Below are 6,000 nucleotides of genomic sequence, written 5' to 3'. Positions count from 1 at the left end.
ATGGGGAAAAAAGTGATTACCAACACAAACAAGTATCACATTTTCTGTCCACTAGGGGGCAGAAAAGTTCATATGGATGAATGAAAACCATGACAAAGTTGAAACAATGTCCATATTTGACCTGGTTTTACAATCAGGTCACTTTTGATTACAATGACAGGAAATAACAACGATAAATACGCACAACTTACTTCATTGTGCTTTTTAACTCATTCGCTACCATTGACTCAGCCTTCACAGGTAAAATACATCCATTGAATTCAATGTAAGACTCAAATCATGTGACATGAGCAACATAAAATATATCCTGATAAGCACATTAACTCTTCGGTTGCCATTGACGATGATAGACGTCTTAACCATTTGCGAACGAATGATTGCTGCCAGCCCCTTCCAGTCCAAATGCTAATCCCTTAACAAACATCAAAAAGCATTGGGGGAATACATGAGTACATGATAATAATAAGTTAAAATATAAACGAAAAAAGAGAAAATAAAAAATATAAAGAAATAGAATAAAATCTTAAAAGTAAAAAAAAATTTTTGACTTTTTTTTTTAAAAAACGTTTTTCAAATATTTACATCTTGTTAGTTCTTCATCCTAATAGTTTCTTTAATTCTAGGATCTCACTGTAAACTATATTTTTCCAATTTAATTTTCTTCATTTAGTTTTTTGTTTTTACCAATATTTATGTACTTGTATTTTGTATTTTATTAGGATCCCCATTAGCTGATGAACACATCCGCTACTCTTCCTGGGGTCCACACAAAACATAAAACTGACAATACATAGACATAGTACCGTAATCAATATAGGCTATATATAAAAAGAAAAAAAAAATTCATATCTTGAAAATTTACACACTGAAACAGACATAATTCAACATACTAACAAAAAGAAGAAAGATAGTAAGGAGGTAAATAGACAATATAAAAGGTAATATATAAGTAGACAACAACAAAGGATATCATTACAATTTGCATCAGTGATCAAATACAGTTGACCATAAAATACTGCTTTGTTATTTGAAATTAACTTTAGAGTTTTTGAAATTTGGTCTGGGAGGGCATTCCATTCAGTCATAGCTCTACATAATACTGCACATTGTTTTGAGTTAGTTTTCATGATAAGTATACACTCACCGGCCACTTTATTAGGTACACCATGCTAGTAACGGGTTGGACCCCCTTTTGCCTTCAGAACTGCCTCAATTCTTAGTGGCATAGATTCAACAAGGTGCTGGAAGCATTCCTCAGAGAGTTTGGTCCATATTGACATGATGGCATCACACAGTTGGTGCAGATTTGTCAGCTGCACATCCATGATGCGAATCTCCCGTTCCACCAGATCCCAAGGATGCTCTATTGGATTGAGATCTGGTGACTGTGGAGGCCATTTGAGTACAGTGAACTCATTGTCATGTTCAAGAAACCAGTCTGAGATGATTCCAGCTTTATGACATGGTGCATTATCCTGCTGAAAGTAGCCATCAGAAGTTGTGTACATTGTGGTCATAAAGGGATGGACGTGGTCAGCAACAATACTCAGGTAGGCGGTGGCGTTCCAACGATGCTCAATTGGTACCAAGGGGCCCAAAGAGTGCCAAGAAAATATTCCCCACACCATTACACCACCAGCCTGAACGGTTCTGACCCTACCATCCGAATGTCGCAGCAGAAATCGAGACTCATCAGACCAGGCAACGTTTTTCCAATCTTCTATTGTCTAATTTCGATGAGCTTGTGCAAACTGTAGCCTCAGTTTCCTGTTCTTAGCTGAAAGGAGTGGCACCCGGCGTGGTCTTCTGCTGCTGTAGCCCATCTGCCTAAAAGTTCGACGTACTGTGCGTTCAGAGATGCTCTTCTGCCTACCTTGGTTGTAAAGGGTGGTTATTTGAGTCACTGTTGCCTTTCTATCAGCTCGAACCAGTCTGGCCATTCTCCTCTGACCTCTGGCATCAACAGGGCACTTCCGCCCACAGAACTGCCGCTCACTGGATATTTTTTCTTTTTCGGACCATTCTCTGTAAACCCTAGAGATGGTTGTGCGTGAAAATCCCAGTAGATCAGCAGTTTCTGAAATACTCAGACCAGCCCTTCTGGCACCAACAACCATGCCACGTTCAAAGTCACTCAAATCACCTTTCTTCCCCATACTGATGCTCGGTTTGAACTGCAGGAGATTGTCTTAAACCATGTCTACATGTCTAAATGCACCAAGTTGCCGCCATGTGATTGGCTGATTAGAAATTAAGTGTAACGAGCAGTTGGACAGGTGTACCTAATAAAATGGCCGGTGAGTGTAGTATAGTTACCGCTAGTAGCATGTCTGGTGGGGTATGGGTGCAGAGTTGAGCTCAGAGTGTAATACATAAACAAACTGTTTGGTTTGCTCAATGTCATAATGTTTTTCAGACAGGAGAGAAGCGATACTCGCAGCCTTGTGTCAACTTTAAGCCAGGAGAGTTGGTCATGCATGTTGTCTGTGTTGGCTCTCTGGCTGCATTTAAGAGCCAGCCTAGCAGCTCTGTTTTGTACCAATTGGAGCCTCTGTAGGTTCTTCTTGTTGTCCCTGACCAGAACACCGAACAGTAGTCCAGGTGTGACAGTACTAGGGTCTACATGACCTGTTTGGTCAATTGAGGTGTTAAAAAAGGTGAACATTTTTTTACTGCAGATATATTCCTAGCCATCTTTTGCACTAACAAATCAATGTTTGCTGACCATGATAAATTGCAGTCTAATGTTACCCCAAGGATCTTGGTTTCTTGTACCTGCTGTACAACCACATTGTTTAGTACAAGATTCAACTGAGGTTTGGATCTTAATGAATGTTTAGTCCCAAAAATAATGGTCTTAGTTTTTGACATGTTCAGAACCATTTTATTATCAGAGATCCAACTGAACACCAACTGCAGCTCTTTGTTGAGGGCTGAGGTGATTTCCTCCACTGTTTGGGCAGATTTATAGAGTGTTGAATCATCAGCAAACATAGACACACTGGAATTTTTTTTACAAACAATTGGGAGGTCGTTTGTAAAAATAGAGAAGAGCAGCGGCCCTAATGAAGAACCTTGCGGAACTCTTTATGTGCGTATGAATTCCTCTCATACTTAAGATAATAATGAAATAAATTTAGTTAACTACCACAACAAGTACTCTGTGAATGATGTGCCTTTATTTGATTCATAACATTATTTTTATAACCTTTGATGTAATTTCATCAGGTTTGCAAAACAATTTAAGTTCGCGTTTTCTAGATATTTTAGTTGAGTCTTTTTTCTTCTCAGGACCAGGTGCCTCATTTTATTAGAATTTTCCATATTTAATGTTTGAACTTAAACGAGTCTGATTAGCCATTGGCATTTAGAAAGCGCAAAGTTGGCAGTAAATAAATAAATGAATACAATTTTAAAATTAATACATAAAAATAGAATAAAATCAAATTAGAAATAAATGAAAAAAATAAGAATAATGATTAAACAAAAACAAATCTGCTTCTTTGTAAACCGCTCCAGCTCTAAAAATGCAATCGAACCTCAAATCTGATAGTTGACAAACTTATCAGGTCACACACTAATTTTTAGACATCCTATAGTGGAAGAAATTAGGAATTCCACCCAAGTCCCCTTTCAATAACACCAAAATTGTGACCACCAACATTTTCTAGTGTCACTTGACAATAAACGCGTTTCAAAAAGTCTAGTACGTCATCGTGTTACCTTACCTGCTTGTAACGTAGCACCAAGTAAATGCGTGACCTTTGACCCCTGGCTGGGGTAAGTGTTTATTTGTCTGAGGAGAGATGGAGGCTTCAGGGAGACCTTTGGGCTTTGTGCGGGGGGAGGTGGACACTATCAGATGTCCATCGGGGTCTGGCAAAGATAAGACATATGATGTATATACAGTAATAGAGAGGGGAAAAAAATATTAAACATTTTTTCTACCAGGTGTGCATCCATCTTGTCAAGATGTAAGCAAATCAGATAAATCAAAATAAACATACTATACTGTACTATATGTAAAAATATTTCATATCGGTGAAGCATTTCAAATATAATTTCTAGTGAATACAGACCAGCAAAGAATGCAGGTTTGTTGTGTCTTGTGCACCCCTTCAAGACCCCTCCTCCTTCCTCCTGCAGCCTTCCAAGCTTCCTTCACGGGAAGCGAAAAGAAAGCTGCGAGGGAGGCAAAGACAGGCAAAGGAGTCGGCGTGGCGACGAGGTGCTGATGGGGAGGGAAGCCGAGAGGTCAGGGGTCAGCGCACAATCAGCGGCGCAGAACAATTGAAGAGAAATAAGGTGAACGAGTTCAATGGTTGTTGACGCACAAAAGTTGATTGAAAACTAGGGCTGTCAAACGATTAAAATTTTTAATCGAGTTAATTACAGCTTAAAAATTAATTAATCGTAATGAATCACAATCGCAATTCAAACCATCTATAAAATATGCCATATTTTTCTGTAAATTATTGTTGGAATGGAAAGATAAGACACAAGATGGATATATATATTCAACATACGGTACATAGGGACTGTATTTGTTTATTATAACAATAAATCAACAAGATGGCATTAACATTATTAACATTCTGTTAAAGCGATCCATGGATAGAAAGACTTGTAGTTCTTAAAAGATAAATGTTAGTAAAAGTTATAGAAATGTTATATTAAAACCCCTCTTAATGTTTTCGTTTTAATAAAATTTGTAAAAATTTCAATCAAAAAATAATCTAGTAGCTCGCCATTGTTGATGTCAATAATTAATTACACAATGCTCAAGGGTGCTGACGCCTATAAAATCAGTCGCACCCAAGCGCCAGCAGAGGGCGGCAAAACTCCATAAAACACAACATGTGGGCATTTCACTGTACTGTCATTTAAATCTGTCTGAGCGGAGCATGTGCATTAATTGCGTCAAATATTTTAACGTGATTAATTGAAAAAATTAATTACCGCCCGTTAACGCGATAATTTTGACAGCCCTATTGAAAACATTAAATCGTGACAGAGATAGTGGAAGACTGGGCTATCATCGCATTAATAGAAGAATATCAGAGTCTTAGCTTGGGTCCTTTGTGCATTTGCGTGTGTTGTAAAAAATTTTTTAGATTTGAAGAATTTTTGGACTTAGACCCCTATACAACTAAGCCATTTTTCATTCTGCACTCACAATACAAACACACACACAAAACACAGGGCAAACATCAAAGCCGTTAATGCCAAGGATGCATTTAGCTTCTAAACTACAGTGGGCTAACCCCCGTTTTTATTATTTTGAAGGTCAGTAATGAATCCAGGGGAAATAAATCCCCATTTCATAACCAGCAAAACATTTTCTCACACAATTTCAACTCATTCATCAGTGCAACAACGAGGTGCCATCGCATTTGCTCCCCAAAACGTATAAATACATTCTTTTTTTTAATTGTTTCATTGTCCCAAAAACATATTTATACGTCTTTTACGTTTTTTTTCACAAGAGACATCTCTAGGTTCTGATGCAACTTTGCTGCAAAGCATAATGCTCAAAATCCATTTTAAAGCAATAAAACTGGCCACTGGAGGGCAGTAGCGCATTGGGTAAGAACTCACATCGGACCATGAAAGGAAATGAATGAAGAGAAATAGTCAGGAAACGGAAGTTGGAAGAAGTAAGAAGTGTGAGAAAAATGTGGAGAACGATGGAAAACACAAGGCACATGCCCCACACAAATTCCCTAGGTGAATTCTGTTATGAGGTAGTGGTCACTACAAAAGAAAGATAAAAAAAATTGATCTTGATGAGACAGGACAGGCGGTGATGATGGAAAAATTTACCCCGTCTGCCGATACACACGGCCACAACAGCGTCATCTCTCAGTTCAATAGTTTATTTATGTGTAAATAAATGGTTACTTTGCCATCAAAAGCTCTATTTGTCTTGTTGTTTGTTATTTTGTAGAAGGAAAACATTGTTCAGATGTTTGGGATGTCACAAAAGCAAAAGATAGCTGT

Source organism: Corythoichthys intestinalis, chromosome 11 (genome assembly GCF_030265065.1).
Source record: "Corythoichthys intestinalis isolate RoL2023-P3 chromosome 11, ASM3026506v1, whole genome shotgun sequence".
NCBI lineage: Eukaryota > Metazoa > Chordata > Actinopteri > Syngnathiformes > Syngnathidae > Corythoichthys > Corythoichthys intestinalis.
Note: the sequence above shows the minus strand (reverse complement) of the source record.